Source organism: Choloepus didactylus, chromosome 17 (assembly GCF_015220235.1).
Source record: "Choloepus didactylus isolate mChoDid1 chromosome 17, mChoDid1.pri, whole genome shotgun sequence".
Classification (NCBI taxonomy): Eukaryota; Metazoa; Chordata; class Mammalia; order Pilosa; family Megalonychidae; genus Choloepus; species Choloepus didactylus.
Window position 1 is genome coordinate 64073276 of NC_051323.1, and position 23376 is coordinate 64096651.

Genomic DNA, 23376 nt, shown 5'->3' on the forward strand with positions numbered 1-23376 from the left:
TCTCTGAAAACCTCCAACACCACAGTGTAGGACTTTTAAATTTCAATTGCTAATTTAATAAATATTTATTCTGTCCTGCCCTGGGCTGGGTAATATTTCAGAGTTTCTCTTGTCTCTGCTTAATTTCTCTTGGCCAATTAACTGATCTGTCACCAGTCCTACCCTCTTCTAATCCATCCTCCAAATTTCAAAGTAATCTTTTAAAATGTAAATAGATCACTTACTGATCCTGCTTAAACCCTTCAATGGCTCCCACTTCCCTTTACAACACAATCCAAATAAGCTGAATTCAAACAAGCTCATTCATCTCTCCCCACTCTCCCAACCCCAGCGTACTGAACTCCATGCAGTTCCCGCAGTAGGCTGAACTTCCTCTCACCTCCTGGCCTTTGCATGTGCAGTTTTGTAAGTCTGGAGGAAGGATCTCCTTCTTAGTCATCCTACGAGGACTCAGCCCAAGGATTACCTCCTCCAATAAGCCATTCTAGACCCTATGTGCTCACAATCCCCTTCCTCTGTGCTCCTAGGGCTCCCTGGGCTCACTACTGGCAACCTGAATCATTACAGGCGGTTTTTCTTTACCTGCCTCTTCCCTTCAAACAACAGTTCCTTGAAGAAAACAATACATCTAATTTATCATTGTATCTACAGGACCAGGCACATGGTAGACATTCCCATTTGTTAAATAAACAAGTCCTTTGGTATTATAGTTGTTCAGCCAATTAGTATTGAGAGCCTAATCATTTTACAATGTATCTTGAGATTAAATCTCCAGAGTTTTGAATTTTTTTTTTCTGCATTTAACACTCAACATTACCTACGTGATTTTAAAAGACACAACCATCCCATAGTTTTAGAAAAGTTTACTTTCTTAGTGAATGTGAAAACTCAGAGCTTTTCACATTTGGAGAGTTGAAAGTACCTTCCAAAAGCATATACACTTTCCATTGGGGACAAGAATAGAATATTAACCTACACCTTAGCCTAAAATTGCCATAGTCCATCTTTCAGTATCCTGTTCCAAGTAATCTCTTCAAGCATAGTTGGGTAAACAAACCTAATTAAACACTGAACCTCTGGAAATGATCATTAGCATTACAGAATCATCAATTCTTTCTCTTTTACAGAGTTGCTAAGATTGCTTCAGGCTGGCTTCCATGGTAGGGTTACAGTTAACTGGGATGAAAATCAGCTTTTACACCAGGTACTAAAGGCCGCAAACTGGTTGAGCAGCTGTACATTTCCAGGCCATTAATTTCTGTATGTGACATGTAGTAGTAACAGAAGAATTTTATGTTTTACAACTAACTTTTGAACTTAATGGAAATGAACCCATTTTTAGTTTAAATTTTATCCATGAATAATGATTTACAGAGGAAAGAAAACTTTAATAAACCAAGAATGCCCTTAGCCACTATTCCCAACATATTCATCTCCTAAACATTTATTGGCCAGCCATGTTATTTTCCTAAACAAGGCCTTACAAGAGTGTTCTGGGCTATCAATATGAAGGAAGGACCCAGTGTTGGAGATCTGCTGCAGAAAAGTTCAAATAATGTACCACCGAAAGCAGGTTAAAGCTCAAATTAACCAGAGCAAAGAGCAGGAAAAGGCAGAATCAACTATCCAGAAAAACAGCTCAGAGCAGGAAACAAATCACCAAAATACAGTCCTATTCACAAGCTGATGATACTGCAACTGTCTAGAGTGCTTCTGAAATCTTTCCTTAATCAGCTTTTCTGTAACTCTTACACACCCAAGGAGGACAGGGTGGACTGTCACTGAAAGCTCACGTGAGCATGGATGTATCCTTATGAGAGTCAGAAACACAAAAGTCTCTCTCATAACCAGCAACACGGGATAATCTACAATATTCTGGTAGACAAAGAATGTTCTCAAAAGCCATTGACACATTCCAAAGAAATTATATAAATGACCAATAAGCACATGAAAGATGCTTAACATCATTAATCATTAGAAAAACGCAAATCAAAACCACGAGATACCACGTCACACCCACTAAGATGGCTATTATTTTTAAAATAGGAAAATAACTACTGAAGAAATTGGAACGCTCATACTTTGCAGATGGGAATGTAAAATGGGGCAGCTGCTGTGGAAAACACTTTGGTGGCTCTTCAAATGTTAAATATAGAATTACCATCGGACTCAACAATTCCACTCCTAGGTATATTCCTCAAAGAATTCAAAGCAGGCACTTACTTAGTACACCAATATTCATAGACCACTGCTCACATCAGCCAAAAGATGGAAATAATACAACTGTCCATCAAATAAACAAAATATAGTGTGTAGTATTATTCAACCAAAAAAAGGGGATAAAGTTCTGATACATGCTACAACCTGGATGAACCTTGAAAACATTTTGTTGGGTGAAATAAGCCAGCCACAGAAGGACAAATATTATATGAAATATTATATGAAATAACTAGAATAAACCAGTTATATAAAATAACTAGAATAAACAAATTCATAGAGACAGAAAGGAGATTAGAGGTTACCAGGGACCAGGGGAAGGGAAATGAGGAGCTACTGCTTAATGGGTAGAGTGTTCCTATTCCGAAACTTTAGAAAAAATTTTGGTAATCGATGGTGTTAATAGTAGCACAACATTATAAATGTACTTAGTGCCACTGAATGGCACCATTTAATTAAAAATGGTTAAAATGGCAAATTTACATTTTATATATGTTAACAAAATAAAAAACAAAAACAAAAAACATTACGACAGATTGAGAGCCAGGTCACAGTAGAAAGGAAAACACCTTTTTCCTTGCTTTTTAAAGAAGAGATTCTGCAAGTTCATTTTACACTGGGTCCTAGAAAAGTAGATAGCAAAATATATCTGGTTAGTAGGATTTGAGAAGATTAAAAATTATTTTTTAGTTTGGATTATTTATATTTTTCAATGTCTTCAATGGACAAGTATAGCTCTGTAATAAGGAAATAAAAATGTAAAAAGCTTAAAATAAATTAAAAGAACAAAAATTAAATGAAGATGTATTTTTCCATCTCCCAAGGAATATGCAATCTAATTAGGAAGAGAGGACTAACTCACAAAACCTCTATGTATATAACCAAATACAGTGCACACCCTACTGAGGGTTGGATTTGACCTGGGACTAAGCAAATGGGAAGGATTTGGGTAGAGAGAGGCAAGGGGGCAAGTGGCGAGCCCTCCAGATGAAGGAAGCCTTAGTGTGAAGTGACAAACAGTTGGTCAAATAGCACGGCACACTTGGGGATGATGAGACTGACAGGTGGTCCTTTCAAATCAAGACCACAGGTTTTGATTTGATGTGGGAAAACAAAAACAAAAACAAACTCAGGAAGTCATGTGCAGAGGATCTGGCATAACCCAAGTATAAGATGAGGGTGCAGGTGAAGCTCTAGATAGCTATATGCATTATTACAACAGGACTGATGGGCAACGTACTCTATGTCTCCTCATCACAATCATTCAAGTCACAAGAATTTATTAAGCATCTAACATGCGCCAGGCTGTGCTGTAAGCTTTAGAGACACAATGGAAAACAAAATGCAGCCTCTGTCCCGGCTAGTAGGAGATTCTGGTATTAATCCTATGAACACACAATACAAATATATATTTAAAAACCATGACAGATAACAGAAGAATAAGGTGCTATGAAGATGCTTACAGTGGAGATGGAGGAACGATAGCAGGGAAAAGTTTCCTGAGACACAAACATTGGATCTGGTACCCGAAAACTTAATGGATGAGTAGCACTAAAGCCAAAAGGATGGGAGGTAGGGAGGACATTCCTGTGAGACTGACCAGCACGTGCAAAGACCCAGAGGCAAGAGGGAATGGAATCGGACCGTGTGGCTGAGGGGAAAGGGGGTGACGTGGGGTGGGAGGAGAGGAAATAGGCAGTAGCATGTTTCAAAGGACCTTGCATTTTTATCCCAGGTGAGGGTAAGGACCCAGGCCGACCAGCAAAGAGACATTGGCTGCAGTCCATGCAAAAGAAAACAGCTTGAACTATGGGGTTGATGATGAAAACAGAGAGGAGACTCGATTTGAGAGGTATTTAGGAAGTAAAATAGACAAGAGGGGTGATAGATTAGACACAGAGGGGTGGAGAGAGGGAGGAAGTGAGCACTTAAATTGTTAACATTTTTTCCCACATTCTTTTATTGACATAGCAACAAAACAGACCTGGTGAAGTACAGCATGAGTTGTACTTCATGTTCCTTAATCTTGCGCAGAAAGGCAGGCGTTTTAAACCTATGTTGAATCTGATGAAACAGCTTTTAGAGAATATTTACATTAGAAATGGCTGGGGCACAAAAACATCTATCACACACTGTTGTAAAGATATGTCTCTGGGCTATTTATATAATACTATTATTACTGACGTTTGAGTGCCTACCAAGCACAATATACGTACTATCTCAATTAATCCGCATGTCTACCTTATGAGGTATATACCATCATTATTCCCATTTTACAGACGAGAAAACTGACCAAGCAGCACACCCAATAAGTGAGAGAGTGTCGACGCCAACCCAGGTCTACTTGACTCAGAAGTTCCCATTAAAATATATTAAACTGTCCCTGTACCTCCAAACACTCTCTCCTACACATCATCGAAAGTTCAACTCTAAACCAGACGTTATCTGAGAAACCTAACCCAGAAAGCTTCTGAGAAACTCAGGAGCATGACAAGCACAGGAACTCAGAGAGCAACCCACAGGCTGTCAACGCAGACTTGAAAGAGACTAAACCAATGTCGCCTCAAGCCAGCCCACACCCTTCCTCTCCCCTAAAAATGAACCACAGCCTGGCTATTGTCTATAGGAATATTATGAATGAAAAGTCTGAGGATTTTAGGAGAACCATGGTGTGACTCTTACATAATTCCCACTAATAAAGATCATCCTCTTTGGCTGGTTCTCTCCTAGAAGTCTAGAAGCATAAGCCAGCAAAAAAAAAAAGAGGGGGGGGGGTGTCAAATTGGTGACTTTCCATTTAACTTAATTCCCAGATTCCTTTGGGGTCTTTGGGTCCAAATTACAAGGTTGTCTTATTTAACTTTTAGAGTGTACGTGATTACCCAATGTTTCTAATAGTTCTGAAAAAAAGGTAAAGACTCTAAGGGAAAGAGATTTTTTTATCAGAGCAATGCTGCTAAACCCGAGGCTGGCCTTAACCAGCAACCAGGGAGACATGGAAGCACGAGGCGACAGAAGAGACTTCAGGAGTGCCTGGTGCATAAAGGGGCACCGATAACGTGACCAAACCAACTTCAGCTCCTTTGAGAACACCTTAATACCACAAACACAGTTTAAAGCTTAAGCCATACAAACAGCTATTTGCTTATACTACCGTATGCAAAGCAAAGCTGATAAAGAACATGGTTTTAAGACAAAACAAACCAGTCACGGTTTGAGACTAATAAAATGAAGAAAGATATGCAGCTCTAGCTTCCAATCCTGATCTTAAATTCCTGCCAACAGTAAAAAGCTAACTCCTGAAGCCAATATCTGACGGATCAAAAACATTCTAGAGAAATATGTTCTGCTGGATAAAAATTCCTAAAATAGAATGAAATACCCATAACTTAATGAAACCACTATCACTAAACCAAAGCCAAAGCAAATGAAAGAATACACCTGTGTGTTATTTCCCCCCAGGGGCCCAGTTTCTTCTGCAGGTGTCATCGTGATTTACGGAGTGATACCCATGCCAGCAACCGTGGGCCAGGAATGGTGCTGACCACTCGCATTCATGTATCAAATCTAATTTTTACCATGGTCCAATGAAGACTATTATTATCCCCATTTCACAGACACGAAACAGGGTTAGAAACTATATGTAGTTTGCCCAAGATCATACAGTTATTACATGATTGAATCAGAATTTGAAACCCAGTCTTATGCTGGTTTTAAGCCCACACTTTTAACCATTACACTGTACTACCTCTCAGTCTGAAACAGCTCTTCTTCTCAGCAGAAGAGATCTTATGATCAGGTATCATTTTAAAATTCAACCAAGGCTAAATTCAGTGTGGTATCCTGGATTGGATGTTGGAACAGAAAAAAAGACATTGTGATATTAATGTAAGATGTTAATATTCCTCTCTAGGAGAGAGAAGCTGGATGAGAGGTACATAAAGAGCCTCTGAATTCTTGATCTTTGCAATTTCCCCATAAATAAAAAATTATTCCAAAATAAAGTTCTGTAGTTTTGTTTTGTTTTTTTAATTCAAACTACAATTCTACTTGACAACAGATCTGGCATCTCAAACAAGTTGATAACAGGAGAGAAATAACAATCTCAAGGAGGGGGTTTCCTCCAGATTAAAAGATATTTAAGAAAGATAACACATAAACTATGGATTCTGTTTAGATCTCAGTTGAAACTAACCAACTGTAAAAAGATAATTTTTGGGCAAGTTGAGGAAATTTGATTGTACACTGGCTATGTAAGAAAATATCCATACTTTTTAGAAACCAATCCTGAATATATCGGTATGAAATGACTGAATGTATGGAATTTGTTTTGTTTTTAAAATACCAAGGTAAACTAAGAGAGACAAAAATGATATATGAAGAAAGTATGGTAACTGAGTAAGTCTGGGTGTTGAGTATATGGGAATTCATTTCTTCTATTTTTGTACTGGAAATTTTCATAATACATTTTTTTAAGTTCAAAAAAAAAGTTCAAACTAGGGCAATGGAAACAAGCATGACTTTCTGAAGTCAGAACACGATAGACAGTTACCTAATGTAAGAACATGTGATGACAGCACAATAAAAGGTATCAGGATGAGATTTCTGAGTTTATGGAGAGCTTTTTCTAATGAGGGGTCTGAGGATGTTAAATTCAAGGGATGTTAAATAACTTGGCCAAGATAACAGAAATACATTAAAGCATATGCTAAATTTTGAAAGGAGGACACGGATGGAGAAAGAGGAAAAGAGAATATGCTAAGTGGAGGGAAAAAAAAATAGAGCAAGGCCAGGAAAGTTGGGAAAGCTGACCCAGGGAACAACGGTTAGGCTCATTTTGTGGAAGGGCAGAACAGCAGGAGATACAGGCAGTTGAGGGGCATATTTTGGAGACGTGCCAATGCCAGGCTGAGATGTTTATGTGGCAGATGATAAAAAGTCATAAACGGGTTGAACTCACGGCGAGGAGGGTTACAAGCCTGGAGAAATCCAGTTGTGGAAGACGCCCCAGGCAGGTGCCATGGAAAGGGCAGAAGACCCCAGAGTGGCTGTGGAATCTTCCTGACTGGTCAGGTAAATAGGTTGCTAAGAAAAACAAAACAAAACAAGGAGCAAAGCACACACACCTAAGCAGGAAATTCTTCGGCATGTACCTAGCCGGATTCATGTTCCAAACAATGCCACTTCAAACCCACAGTCCTCTCAACCACCCGCCCCACCCAACTTTCCTATCATCTCGGCGCATGATCCCTCCTACGTTAGAGAAAACACCAGTCATCAGAAAGAGGCCACCTCAACCACCGTAAGCCCTTGCTTTCACTTGTCTCCCCCCTTTTTCGGGTTGACTTTCAGTTCCATTGGACTTTTTTTTTAAGGTACTTAACAAACTTTGAAACTTTAATAACTTAAGAGGGTAAAAGAAATAATCAGTAAAAACTACTTGACAGTAAAGGTATTCACATTTATAACAACTATTATTCAGTTTCTACATTGTATTTTTTATAAATTCCAAAAAAATCATATAAGGTAATTTATGTCAAAATTATAAACAAAATTAAGACCATAAGAAATATGAAGAAAATAGGGCCTTTTTAACTCTTTACAGATTTTTATCATATCTTTAACCTAATGTTATCGAAGTTTAAATTTTAATACCAAATACCTCAAGAGAGCTTTACAGTTATCATAGATACTCCAACCTTGAAACATTTACTTGCTAGCTTACCAAATCTTTAATAGAGTAAATGTCATTTTTTTAGTAGCGTGAAAATTGGATTCTGATTTTTTTTTATTGCTTTCTGTTAAAACAGCAGTGGTTGCAAACTGTTATCCCTTGTTTTTTTTTTAAAAAAAGCAATAAAAATGTAATGATCTGCAAAATTAAAAAGCAAAAAATTAATTTATTCTAAATATTCTGAAACTTCCATGTTCAGGAATGAAATGTGTAAGATTAAAGCCATCTGGTTGCTAATGTGCTCACAGACATAGGGGACTGGTGGTTTGATGGGCTGAGCCCTCTGCCACAGGACTTGCCCTTGGGAAGACTGTTGCTGCAAAGGAGAGGCTAGGCCTGCCTATAATTGTGCCTAAGAGCCTCCTCCTGAATGCCTCTTTGTTGCTCAGATGTGGCCCTCTCTCTCTAGCTAAGCCAACTTGAAAGGTGAAATCACTGCCCTCCCCCCTACGTGGGATCAGACACCCAGGGGAGTGAATCTTCCTGGCAACGTGGAATATGACTCCCGGAGAGGAATGTAGACTCGGCATCATGGGATGGAGAACATCTTCTTGACCAAAAGGGGGAAATGAAAGGAAATGAAATAAGCTTCAGTGGCAGAGAGATTCCAAAAGGAGCCGAGAGGTCACTCTGGTGGGCACTCCTACGCACAATATAGATGACCCTCCCCGTTGTCTAGTTTATGGATGGATGAGTAGAAAAATAGGGGAAGGAAACAAACAAACAAACAGACAAAGGCACCCAGTGTTCTTTTTTACTTTAATTGCTCTTTTTCACTTTAATTATTATTCTTGTTATTTTTGTGTGTGTGGTAATGAAGGTGTCAGGGATTGATTTCGGTGATGAATGTACAACTATGTAATGGTACTGTGAACAATCGAATGTACAATTTGTTTTGTATGACTGCATGGTATGTGAATATATCTCAACAAAATGAATAAAAAAAAAGATTAAAGCCATCTACTGGTTGAAGTGTAATGTTACAAAACACACTATTGGAGTACTGACTAAAAAATTTAGGGAGTCATGGTTTTAGGAAATGAAAGTATGGGGATGAACACAGACAAAAATCCTTTAGACTAGGACACTTACTTAAAGTTTTAATAACAGAATAGAGACCCAATATGTATAACAAAGCAGAGCTACCTCCAACTCCTACTCTCAATAAAAGGAAAGGAGTCACTGCACTAATTCGCCCAGGATGCTGAGGACAGGCCAATGAAAATCAAGCCATAAGAGGTAGTCTGGGCAAATAACCCACCTGTGGTTTGTCTGAAAGGGACACAATGGAAAGGAACAGTACTAGCAATGTCTTTTAGACATCTTCCCCCAGAGACATCCTAGAGACACTGGTGCACAAAAGACAGCGGTTAGAATGAGTATGGAGAACTGAAGAATACGGGATAGGCATCTGAAAAACTACAAACCTCTTTTCACAGGGACAGAGCTTACAAGTTCATTTGATGCAATGCCTTAAAATGCACTAGGATAGCTTTCCTGAAAACACAAATTGTAAAAATAACACATTTGCTTTTTTACAACAAGCCAACAAAAACTAAGTTTCTAGGTCCTGTGGACTTTCACCAACCAAGCCCTGGACTGGTCCAGTCTTGGAAACAGGAGCCTAGTTTCAGGCCCCAGCCTCTTCCCGTCAAAGGCACAAAGATGTCCACTGAACCGAGGCAACAAATAGAGCTCTCCAAGACCCCTCGCTGTGGCAGAGACCCCCAGCCTGAACTACAACTTGTCAGCTAAGGTTGGAATGACCAACTGGAGCAAGGTTCCAAAGACCTGCAAACATCCCAAGGCCACATGAAGTACAGTACCCAGACAGGGAGCGTCCGCTGGGCTCTCCCAATTCACCTTCAATGGTGCATGCCTCAGGGCAAAGCCACTAGTCTGCCAGACACAGCTGGATACTGCCTCCAGAGCCTTACGGATCTGAGTATCACAGTGGTCTGATAGCTGCTTGGGCAAAGAGGCCACTGAGCTCACCAGAGCATAATCCTCTGCCTGAGCACAAACCACTGGCCCCACCAACTGTGGCTCACTAGGGAAGCAGGTGGTGCAGAAGGCTGGGTGTAAGTCCCAGAAGGATTTATTCTGTTGGCAGTGTATCTGTTCAGGAGACCTCCCAAAGCATCTGCCAGCTCTGAGTCCAGCATCTTAACCACTTTTTCATCATAGTAGTCCCAGTCCCAGTTGGGGACACCCTGCTGAAGGAGAAAGCAGCAAAAGTCATCCACAGTGTAGTGGTCAAGGCAAGTCCTGGGATCCACTACACTGCCCAAGCTCTTGGACATCTGCTGGCCACAGACTGTCCAGTGGAAGTGGGCACAGATGTGATGTGGAGGGCTCCTGCCCACACCTAAGAGGAAGGCAGGCCAAGAGATGACATGGAATTTGAGAATGTCCTTGACTATATGAGAGGTGACCAGCCACCAAGATTTGCACTCAGCACCTGAGTAGCCGATGAAAATTGCGGTAGTTGACCAGGGCATCCAGCCATCCATAGATGGTCTGGGAATCATCCAGGCACCCCACTGCCCAGTCCAAGTGACTACTCCTGCCGGGGACAGACAGGTCAGGCAGCTCTTCCTCCAGTCACTGAAGCACTGCCCGATGGAATGACTCCTGAGGAATGGCCTGAGGGTTGCCCGGAAAGTGGCAAAGCCTGAAAAGGTAGTTTTTCTTGTTTGGTCCAAGAGTTGGGTGACCTTGGCCTGAGGCAGGAAGCATTTATGGCAGGCACAATGCTAACCTTCATAACAGCCCCCTCTAGAGCAGATCTCGGGCCTTCAACACCCCCAGATGCTGCACAGCCAGCTGGTGCCACGCCTTGGTGATGTGGATGAAGTCGGTGGTGGTGATGCCAGCCTCCGGGGAAAGCTGCTGAGCTGGGCAGAGACTTGGTCGCCCAGCTCGGCCGGGGCTAGGCCTGCGGTGGGCACCGCCCGCTGGATCTTCATGCCGTGCCCGTCGGTGCCAGTGGAGAATTGTACGCAGTGGCACTGGGGACACGGAGGCGATGGTGGTGGTACAGGGCATCCGCTAGGAGCGCCCAATGCAGGTGCCCGATGGAAGAGTGGCGCAGCGTTCACGTAGAAAATGGGTGTCACGAAGAAGACGCCCATCACGGGATTCACCGCGGGCACTGAGAGGGCCAAACAGTAGGCACCCGGGCTGGAGGCCTCCAGGGGCGAGACCCGACCGGACCCCAGGCATCCCGCAGCTGATGCGGATCAGCCCGCACTGGCTCCGCATGGAGGCGGCGCTCTCCACTGGAATTGAATATGTGACACAATATTAGCCCTACACTGACTCTTCATCACTGCACTAGTGGTGGTAATAATGATATGATTACAGTGTTAATGCTTTATACATGATTTCATTTAACCCTTCCAACACCCTGGGAAATAACTGGTATCCCTATTTTGCAGAAAAACTGAAGTTCAGAAAATCTACATAACTTGCCTAATGTTATACAGTTAGTAAGTGACAGCACTGGAATTTGAGCTGATGCAGCATGTAATCACTCTCCCATACTGCCCCTCTAAAAGTCTATCAACAAGAAAAGAGATAAGCGGTCATCTTTTCAATGGAATATTATACAGCCATGAAAGAATTCACTTAAACTACATAAATCTCCATGAATAAATGTAACAAATGATGTTGCCTGAAAAAAAAAAACGTGTATAGTAGCATAAACAGTATACACTATATAAAATCTGAAACAAGAGAATAACACGCTCTATTAAATAATATGTAAACGTATAGTAAAAGTATAAAGACATGCACAGAAGTGATACATACCAAATTTAGGAAAATGGTTTCCTAATGGGGTAAAAAGCAGGAGGAGGCAAAAATAACTGGAACAGGAAACGATACCAAGAAATTTTAACTATATTTGTACTTTTATATTTCTTAAGGTGGGTGGTGGATATCCAGAAGTTGCTTCCAGTAATTTTTTTACCTTCATTTTTTTTTAAGAAGGAAGAGTGAAGATACAGTGTCCATTCCAATTTTAGATATTAGAATATGTTTGTTAAGTCTACAGAGTTTCAAAGCACTGTTTCTGCCATCATGTGGCTCCTAAAGATATTACAAGCAGACAATTTTCAGAGAATGAAAATACAGGTACAATAGCATGTGAATGTAACCTACAGTGAAAGCATGAGTAGCCACAACTTGATATATAATCAATATTCAAAACTAATATTTAAAATCTTACCCATTTTAAATACTGCTTAATAAAATAAAGCATATAAAATATTAGGCTGGGAAGTTCACTCAAAGAAAGATGATAATGGGAAGTTAACGGATATAAACTGTAAGAGAAAAGGATCATTGTAAGATACACTGGAGATAATAAGATTAAATAAGTCCTAAGACTTACAAAGACAGACACATATTCAATTCCAGTGGGGACACAGAGGCGATGGTGGTGGTACAGGGCATCCGCTAGGAGCGCCAAATGCAGGTGCCCGATGGACGAGTGGCGCAGCGTTCACGTAGAAAATGGGTGTCACGAAAAAGACGCCCATCAGACTGGCTTTCAGCCATAATTACTTTAGGTAAATGAGGGCCTGTTTATAGATTGCAAAATCCAAAAGTCAATAAGTAGAAAGAATACAGGAAAAAGAAACTCTGTCCACAGTATTAATAATTTCACTTGTAGAATTTAGTGTTTTTAATAACAAAATTTACTAGAGAGATCAACATCTCTTTTCTGAATATCAAGGTTGGAAAGAAATAAACCTAGAAATTATATTATAGTGAATCTTAATAGATGTATGGAAATGCACCCTTATGTAAAATCATTTTCATACCAGTACTACTTACATGGTGAAGATTCTAGGCAACCGGCATGTTTAATTATGTTCTATTTATCATTTTGGGAGGGGGTATCTAACATTGTACAGTCAGTAGCCACTATGTCCTTTATCTTAATTAGTGGTGTCCCGGCCACCTAGGTGCCCAAGCGAAGAATCGTGACTATATCTTCAAACTCTTCCCTCTTTCTCACCAATCCAGTAACCAAACGCAGTTGATTTAATGCATGAAATGTCAACTCCTCTCATTTAGGTTTACACTGGCGCACAGCTTGTCACAAGCTGCAATACCCACCTGATTTCCCTGATCCTCCTGACCCCCTTCCACAGAGGCTCTGGAGTGTGGAGGTCAAGGGGCTGAGCTTCAGAGTCAACCAGGCTTGCATTCAGATCCCAGTTTCGTTACTTACTAGCTGTTTGGTCTTGGGAAATTATTTAACTGTTCCAAGCCTCGGTTTTGTTTTGTTTTTCCCTAAAAATGGAATGGCTATACCACACTCCACAGAGCTGCAATGAGGATTGCATGGATTATTGGATGTAAGGCATTTTACATAGTGAATGTCACCATTATTATAAATATTTTTCTTCTTCATCGCTGCTATGGAACTGTTGTTGCTGTTGGTTTTTTTTTTAAAAAAAAACAAATCTGATCATATTATGTTCCAGTTTAAAGAACTTCAACAGATGCCTATTGTATATGGAATAAAGCTCAAGGTCCTTGGCATAGCATATGAGGCACATAACCCTTCACAACCTACTTACTTGCCTGGCCTCATTTCCCATCATTTTTCCCCTTCCAACAAGTAATCTCCTTACCCTGCAACTGTTCCCCAAATTCAGCACACTCTTTCATGTCTCCATGATTCTGCTGTCCTTCTACCTGTGATGAGCCTCCAGTCCCCTCTTATATTGGGCACTTAGTCGAGGCCAAATTCCTATAAGCCATTTCTATCTTGTGGAGCCTTCCAGAACACTCCCAAGTTAACAATGGAAGCTGTCCTCTCCTTTCGGCTTCTACTGCACTTTAGACAAACCTATACTGTTGCACTTGCATTGAAATGTTGTTGACATACTGGTCTGTTTCCCTCAATGAAATGTGAGCACCTCAGAGCCTAGCATTTGGCAGGTATGCAAGGAATGTTTGTTGAATGACTGAAATAAGTTCAGAAACTTCATAGAAACATGAAAGAGTATTTATACATTTTTAAGAGCATCTCACAAAATTGGGATACTTTTTCTTACCAATGTGTATATACATATACAAAAAAAGTTCTTGATTCATGGTGACACCGAGTTTGCCAGAGAAGGTACTGGTTTCTTACAAAAAGATCACACCCTGCTGAATTTTATTTAAAATTTAGAGTTTGACCTTCAGCTTCCAAAACTCACCAATCCAATTTTGTCAGCATATCAAAAGTAGATTCACACTTTTCAGGATTTCTCTTTAACCAAGTCTTAATGCTGATATGTAAAACCAAAACTCCAACATGTAACTGTCAGGCAAATGAAAATACTCAGCAGGCATACAGAGTATATATTTTTTCTAAGTGTAGACCAAATGAAAAGTCAGATTAATAACCTGAAGGTTGTTTGGTGTGCATGAATTCAGAAAAAGGGGAGTTATACAACCTGAAATCTCCAGTGCATCAGAGTAAAAAGGGAGATTCACTCACCTCCATGAGAGGCCTACAGGTGTAGCAATGGAAGCAAGAAATTCAAGGTCTGATGACCACGACTGCTTCTTCCCTGGTGCCATGGACACCAAGTTTTACCTCCATGACTTTCTTGACTTTCTTCCATGTTGCACCTCCCTTCAGTGACATTTAAAATCACTCCACCCACTTTAGATGACTATATAGTTCCACTCTCATGTTAATTTTAACATGGTTTGACTCTTAGAATAATCTGACTTCATTTCTTCCCCAGTTTTTCTTGGGTTTCTCCCTGTTGTCCCAAGTATGACTAGGACTATATTTTATGGTATTCTTTAAAAGAAGACATTACCAGAATCCAAAAGCTGATCCATTCGTCTCCTTATATTTATTGTGTAGATTTTTGAGGAATGAATAAAGAGGAAAATGGGGACAACATAAGATGTTGAAAGGAATAAATAAAAGATTCAAAAAGGAGAAATTGAGTTTAAAAATTTACAAAACAATTGACATTTTGAGAGGGCACTTCTTTTAGCTCAACACAGATATACACACAAGCAAACAGGTTTCTAGGGTGCCAGGAACAGAAGCCACCTTAGGTTAACTCTAAGCAGAAGAGATGTTTATTAAAGGATATTGGGTTGCTCACAGAATCTCCAGGATCAACAGAGAACCAAGCTTGGAGTCTCTCCAGCCATTAAAACAAAGGAAATCAGCTTGCCCAGCAGAGAAAGGTCTGTCGCCACTGCCTCTGGTTGCAGACAGCACCACGTGCTCTAAGGCCACCACCAACCCTGGACAATGGGCCCTGCTGCTCAAACTGGTTCCACTGCTGCCCCTGAACTATGGACACTGTGGATGCTGCTACAGCCGTACTCTCTGGAGATGATTTTAGGCAGTCCCTATTTCTTTGTATTTCCATCTCTCGACTCAAAATCCAAATGCAGGTGCATCTGACTGGTGTGGCCTGAGTCATAGGCCTGCGCCCTAGCTGCATGGAAGGCTAGGAACACAAGCTGGCATTTCAGCTACTCAAGTGGGAGCAAGATTCAGTATCCCATTGAGATCCATAAGATGGGGAATCACCAAACAACAGGATTATGACGAAATAAGAATGATATAACAATGCCTCTTCTCCAAATCAAACCTTTTCTATACGTGAACTGGAGAGGATCTTTGACCATTTAAATATCTGGTTTTCTTCAAGGACAGAAAGAAGGGAAGCTAGTTAATGCTAGTTACAAGAAGTCCACTCTTGAGAAAGGAGGGAGATGAAGGTTTTGATGTAATTAATGAATGTTAGTATCTAGTCATTTTGACCAGGACTGGATTTAATCTGAAAGGCTAAGGAGAAAGAGTCTGAATGCAGTAATAGTCTAAAATTTGACAATGTTAAACAATGTTGTCAAAAATTGCTATAAATCCTCAATGGCAGGGGTCAGGAAATTTTTTTCTGAAAAGGGCCAGATAATAAATATTTTAGGCTTTGCAGGCCATTTTCTGTTACAACTATTCAAGTCTGCCTTTGTAGTGCAAAAACAGCCATGACAAAAATAAATTAATGAATGTGGCTGTGTTCCAAGAAAACTTTTTTAATGGATACGGAAATTTGTTCTTCATATACTGAAATCTGTATTTCATTTTTTTCAACTATTTAACAATGTAAAAAACATTCTTAGCTCACAGACTGTACAAAAACAGGCAGGGAGCTGGATTTGGCCCACGGAAAGTAGTTTACTGACTCCTGCGCAACAGGAACAACTAAATACCATATTTAACAAACCTAAACACAATACCATTACTATAGGGCCTTGAGAAAACAGTTCTTGTCTTTATAAGATGATGACTCATTAAACAAAATGTTGGCCACTGGAATTTCCTATAAAGATCACACAGTTACAGCTTTCTGAGAGAACTAGGGCTAGGTTCATGACTTTACGAAAAAGACTCTCTGTTTCCATTATGCCTGCACTGGCATAAATGACAGAGCAAATAAGACAGATAGCTTGACTTGCATTTAATTTGCCTGGCTATGGCCTCGGCACAAGAAGACTACCACGGGGAGGACGATTCTATCTGCTAAACATCTGAGCAGGAGAGGGGAACAGATACATTCTCCTTCCTTCCCAAAGCCTCCCCTTCCCCAAATTGCTAGTATCCAACAATCAGGACTTAATTCTAAGGAAAATTCCAACTAAGTATTTTCTCTTTGTTGACCTGACCCCTCTGCACCTGCCTTTGATAACTCTAGCCCCCACGGACGCCAGTGCCCATAGTCCAGCTGCTCCATCTTCAATCTCCCCTTCCAAATAGAGCACTTTTCAACTTCTCATTCTTAGCTTATAAAAAGTCACAAGTTTCCCATGGTCAGGAAAAAAAAAAATTGATAAATTTAAGATAAAATGGTAATGGCTGAAATTACAATCCATCCCTCCCACCCACCAAAAGAAAAATCTTCACAGGTACCTTCGATATTTTGACTGGCAACAATGAAAATTTCAACCACAGTGGGACAAATTTTTTGAGCAGAAAGAGTTTTTCTCTATGTCTTTCAAATCACACCTAATACCAACTTGGTGAAAAAATCCACTTGTGAACTAGTAAGTTTGGGGAAAGTAGATATTTGTTTTAATTTATTTTGAATTGATATTTTGGCAAACTTACTATTTGGAGGGACTTGAGCCAGCCTACATAAACATCAGGCTCCTAACCTATAAAACAGCAGGAGGGTTACTGTAGGGATTTGAGATAAAATTTATAAGCTACCCAGTACACAGCCTTCCACACAGTAGGTAACCATAATTGGTTGCTATCATTATTACAATAAATAACGATGTCTGAAAAACCATTTAGAATTCAACTTGTAGAACACATTGGAGATGGCTTTTTAAAAAGAGCATTTCTTACATGTCACACAGATACCCAAAGTTCCAGAGACTGACCAGGTTATACAACAAGGAGCTCAGCATGTCAGATTTAGAGATAACCATTACAACTCAGGAATAGATGTGACTGCTGTAAGCGCTTACAATCTAGGGACCATTACAACAAGAATTTCCCTGATAAGCTGTGCTCTAAGATTCAGTTCTCAGAGTTTACACATTATAGTTAGTCCGTATTATTGAGGCATTATAATGTTTGTCCTCTCGTTTCTGGCATGCTTCACTCAAAATGTTGTACTCAAGATCCATTCACCTAGTTGCATGTCTCACAGCTCCATTTTTTTGAGGCCACTCTATTCTACTGTATGCAAACACTACAGTTCACCATTCTGTTCTTCAGTCAATGTACTCTTAGGCCCCCTCCCTCTATTGCAAATAGTGAATACTGCTGCTATATATATACCAGTGCATAAATGTCCATTCATGTCTCTGCTCTCCGATCTTCCAAGTATATACCCCATTCTGAGGTTGCAGGACCTTGAAACGCCCACATACCTAGTTTCTTGTGGGATCACTGCACTGTCCTCCAGATAGGCTATACCATTCTACTTCCCCACCAAATCTGGCAGCCATGAATGTCAGTATTACCCATACAGCAACTGCTGAAAGAGCTGAAAAAGAATTCAGACTTTAATTAGAGATATGAACGCAGAGGATCTGGTTAGGACTAAGGCAAGTAAGGCTGAAGGGTAAAGGACAATACTGACTGGGTTTTAAAACTACAACTTATGTGTGAGACCAAGGGAGGAGATGTTTATCTGGTGCAGGATCTATATTTTCTGTAGCACACTGGATAATTTAACTTGTACAATCAGTTTGTTTGAACACCATAGGTGTATGAAGCTTTGAATGGGAAGTGGGATTTGGTGAGTTTGTACAGGCTGGGGTGAAATCCTGACATATCCCAGAATGATATGGGCAGACAGTATAAGTGTATTTGCAGCCCCCTCCCTCCCCGGAAGAGCTGGGGAGAAATGCGAAGTGTTGGACTTCTTCACCTGGGCTATTGCTGATTTTCCCGCGAACACTGAGGACTGCCAATTTGGTGGGCTGAGCCTTCCCCTGTGAGGCTAGTTGCTGCAAGGAAGAGGCTAAACCTGCTTATAATTGTGCCTAGGAGTCTCCCCCAGAGAGCCTCTTTGTTGCTCAGATGTGGCCCCCCTCTCTCAATAAGCCACTCGGCAGGTGAACTCAGTGCTCTCCCTGCTATGTGGGATGTGACTCCCAGGGGTGTGAACCCCCTGGCAACGTGGGAAATGACTCCTGGAGATGAGCCTGGACCTAGCATGTGGGATTGAGAGGATCTTCTTGACCAAAAGGGGGAAGAGAGATGATACAAAATAAGGTACCAGTGGCTGAGAGATTTCCAATGGAGTCGAGAGTTCACTCTGGAGGGTATTCCTATGTGCTATATAGATATCACCTTTTAGTCTTTAGTGTGTTAGAATGACTAGAGGAAAATACCTGAAGCTGTCAAACTGCAACCCAGTGACCTTGGTTCTAGAAGACGATTATATAACTATGACGATTGCAGAGAGTGACTGTGTGACTGTGAAAACCTTGTGGCTTGCATTCCCTTTATCTAGCATATGGACAGATGAGTGGAAAAATGTGGACAAAAATTAGATGAAGAATAGGGTGGGATGGAGGGGATGGAAAGAGTTAGCAGTTCTTTTTTACTTTTATTTTTATTTTGGAATAAGGAAAAGGTTAAAAAATTGATTCTGGTGACGAACGCACAACCGTATGAGGGTGCTGTGAATGACTGTACACTGAATGACTGTAGGGTATGTGACTATATCTCAATTAAACTGTATTTTAAAAAAATAAATGAACAATGGGGGGAGGAGGGGAATGGGATGTTTTGGATGTTCTTTTTTTATTTTAATTTTTATTTTACTTTTTGGAGTGATAAAATGTTTAAAGTTTGTGGTGATAAAAGCACAACTATATGATGATACTGTGACGATTATACACTTTGAATGTATATTATGTGCTTATATCTCAATAAAATCGCATTTAAAAAAGAGCATTTCTGTTTGTAATATGGAAAAGAGGAAAGAGGAGAAAAAGGAAATGTGCACAAAGAAATTCTTCTGGTTGTGGGAATGGAGGGACAGTCTGTGTGTGTGTCACATTCAAACACACACTCTTTCTCTCTCACACACACACACTGGCAGCCTGCCAGAAAGTACTTGATTTGGTCTCTGCTAGAAAATGTCACCTTCTAGTGAATGCTAATGAATTTACTGCTAATTCAGTTATCAAGATTTCATAATACTTTCAGTGTTCCAGTCAATAAAAGACTTCTAAAACCTTCAGAAATGCAATCATCATGTGTTGTGGTAAGGGGTAAGAGAACATGAATCTCCTAATGTTGTAGGGAAATTTTCCTGTGTATGTGCTTCTGTGCCTTTTTTATTAACGTCTATTAGCCTTCAGTTTCAAAGTGGTCTATGACCCCAAAAAAGGTTGAATTAGAAACATTTTCTTTCCTAATGGAGAAATTAATTAACCATCACAAGTACCCCAAGCTCCTATTTTCTCAACATGTTCTTTCTTTATGTACATAGCATCTGAGACCTAATTTAAACCAATCCATTTGTTATGTAAATCATTTTACATTAAGTTAATTTTCTTAAAGGGTGTTCCCATTTTTTCCCATCCTTTAGTTTTACAATGTTGTCATCAATATATCATCACACTCCAGGTAATTTCCCCCTTGAATGCAACTATCTAATCGTAAAAAATACAATTCTCATTTTCTCTATTGGGCCACTGAAAAAATCGTATACCCTTTTCCAACTGCTTCAGTTGACTTAACTGCTGTACTATTGTAAGGTTGAAAGAAGAGGATGGCAAAGTGGGAGTCTGACAGAATAGCCTGGGAGGCTCTCTTGCCATCAGCAGAAAAGACCTTTGGCGTCTTCAGAAAGATTAAACCGTAAACCTGCATTCTGGAATATAATCCCATCATCTGGATAAAAAAGGATGAATTTAAGGATAATTTTCTGGGTTTATGAACTTGTAAGAAAGGAATAAGTTTCGTTTTCACATAGAGACAGCATGGAATAAGGGAAATGGAGGCAAAACCAGTTTAAACAAGCCCCAGACAAAGAGAAGAGAGAATCTGCCTGATGTAAAGAGACATGAGGTAGTATCAGAGGCGGGAACTCACAGCAAAAAAAATAAAAATTTGGGGGGGGGGATTGGCTAATCAGTTCAAAATCTCAATAATGAGCTAGTTGGCTCTCTGGGATTGGCTGTACAAATTAAAATCTCAAAAGATGAATTAGTTAGTGTTCTCGGATAGGCTGTAACCTCTGTAGTACCCAGTCAATGGGGAAACGGGAGGGACTTGCGAATTAGGAGTAGGAGATTTAAACATCGCCATTCTCTTCCTCTGGTGCGCCAGCCTTCCATGTGTTTGGCTGGACGCCCTATCTTGCAAGATTGTAAATAAATTCTTTTCTCCTCCAGAACCGAGAGAGCGTTTATTCCCTTACAGGTACCACTTTATTTCCGACAACTTGGGGGCTCGTCCGGGATCCAAAGCTTCGGAGGGGGACCCCCGAGGTGGACAAAGGGAAGGCGCGCCCCGCTGATTGAGCGGTCTCGGACTCCGCCATTGGGGGCCCATCTCTGGCAGCTAAAGGGCCCGAGACCAGATGCTTGGATCTGCCGGTTGTGGATGAGAAAAGGGGGAAAAGAAAAGGCCTGCCTCTGGTTAACCAGGCAACTCCGTGCACGGACCAAGGTAAGGAAAGAAATATTATATTACCTTGGTGGTTAAAGCATTCTGAAAGTCTGGGGCTGATCCTGAGGGAAAGATGCCCAAACAAGACTCAGAATGGGGACATTCTGATGAGCCTAGAGCTGATCCTAAGGGAAAGATGCTCAGGCAAGACTCAGAATGGGGAATAGAGGCAGTCAGCCGGCTGGGAATAAAGGGAAGGGGGTACCTTTAGGGTCCCCGGGGAACATTCCTCTAAATAATCCATTGGGAAACATGTTAAAACATTGGGCTAAAAGTAATTGGACCAAGGGAAAGGGTAAAAGAAAATGATCAAATATTATTGTTATGTTTAGACAAAAAAAAAAAAAAAAAAAAAAAAAGGCATTTTGCTGCCAAATATATTCTGGCCAAAATATAAGGCAGATAAGAGTTGGCTTTGTGCTGACCTCGTTTGTCATGTTAATAAAAATAAACCTTTTTCCAAGGCAGAATTGAACTGTGCCATGTGGTGGCTGCAGGGAAAAAAGAAACTAAAACCTGGGATAAGCATTCCCCCACCTTATGGTTTCCCCTCCCCCACTGGGGCGGGAACCATTAAAGCCTGAGGTTTTGGTGGAAGCAGTCTATGCCCCCAGGCAATTGGAGAGCCAGTTAATGCTGACTGCTCCAGTAATTACAACCCACCAAAAGTTAAAAAAAAAAAAAAAAAAAAAAATGGAGAGATTTCCAAAAGTTTCTGTTTCTAAAGGCTCTTAAAGAAAGGAAGGTAAGAATCATTAATAAAAAGCCTAGCAAGGCTAGCTGAATAACAATTAACTTGATTCTTAAAATCTGGTTTATGTAAATATCCCTTTCTTGGGAGAAGAAAGGGAAATGGGAAAGAGGGCGGCTATGAGAGAAAGAGAGAGACTGCATCCACCTAAAATAAAATTGGCTGTACCCATATCCCCAAAGAACGATGAAAGTTGAGGTCTGAAGTCAAGTGGTCTCAGGCTGGAAGAGTGAAGTGGCCCACATGCATGAAAAGGGTGAGTTTGCCCTGGGGGTTGAGGGTGGGCCTTCACCTCAATGCTCTAGAAAAGTTTTGCCGCCTCAGGACCCAGAGGGTGGAGCACATTCCCAGGGGAATGGGAAAAGCCTGGCTGCCACCCCACTGTTAGGTAGAGCCTTTACCCCGAAGAGGCAGAGTCTGGGTGGCACCCCGATGTTTAAGAAGGGTGGGGCCAAAAAGGTAATCTCCCCAACATCACCCCAGACTTTGAAAAAAAAAAAGGGCTGCCACAAAAGCCTCTAAAAAGGGTTGGACTCCCACTCCCTCAAGCCCCAAGAATACAATGTCATTCTGTTAATAACTCAGACTTTAAAAGGTCAGCTATATAAAGGAATTTTAGCCTAATATTCAGAGAAGATCCAAAAATCGATGAATGGCTGAATAAGCCATTAGAGGAAATATTCAGAGAGTCAACAAGCCAGGGAGGAAACAGACAAAAGTGAGATAGAGAAGTAATTGGAGCAGTTTAAAAAAAAAAAAAAGGAGGAAGGAAATTTGTAGCTAACAGGTATTAATAAATACATTTACATATTTTAGTGTGCTGTGTAATTAAGTCTAAGGCATGTGGAAGCTACATTTAAAGTCCCTTAATGTGTGTATCAGGGTATATAGAAAGTTATATGCACATTTTTTAGGACTGTATTTGGATGCATTCTGAGAGTTAAAACTTCATGAATCTAATGGGAGTTTAAGTTGTATGTTTACACAGGAATGTGGGATAGTTGTATTTGTATGTAATAAAAGCATGTAATATAATTACGTAGGAGTCTTTCAAACTGTGAAAGTTTGTCAGTGTGTAATTTAAAACTTGGCAAAAATTTCCTGTGTACTCATCTTTAGTAAACTGAAGCTATTTCTTTGTGTCTTTATAGCGTATACTAGTTTGTGTGTACTCTAAAGCTGGGCAATTGTGTGCAGTTTCACAATAGTGTGAAAAATGAAAAAAAGTGAAAAAAACTGTGTAAAAGTTTTCTATGTATGTGTAACAGTAGTGTATTGGCTATACATGCTTGTAAATGGGAATGTATGTCTGTTTCATATGGTTATGAGTGTGTATATAAGTTATATGTGTCTGTATTCCAGATATATGAGACTGTGTATTCTTGTAAAAAGCAGAATAATTTTTCTGATATATTTTGGGCAAAAGCAAAAGGTCCATACTCAAAGTGCAAGGAAATGTTCCTATAAAAGGGTTTAAGGTTCACTGAAGCT

The 23376-nt window shown here is 40.3% G+C and overlaps 1 protein-coding gene and 1 pseudogene across 4 annotated transcripts in view; both read right to left on the bottom strand.

The window, feature by feature from the left end:
• The window catches only part of LIMS1 (LIM zinc finger domain containing 1), a 200505-nt gene that overhangs the window by 92407 nt on the left and 84722 nt on the right, over positions 1 to 23376 (bottom strand). The window contains exon 1 of one of the 4 annotated variants that reach the window (XM_037806954.1): positions 7178 to 7284. The exons of the other annotated variants lie outside the window; for them this stretch is intronic. The gene's annotated coding sequence lies outside the window, so the exon portion shown is untranslated. Of the gene's footprint in view, positions 1 to 7177; positions 7285 to 23376 lie in introns of those variants that run through there. 4 annotated transcript variants of the gene reach the window in all.
• On the bottom strand, positions 8807 to 11576 carry LOC119512334 (annotated as a pseudogene).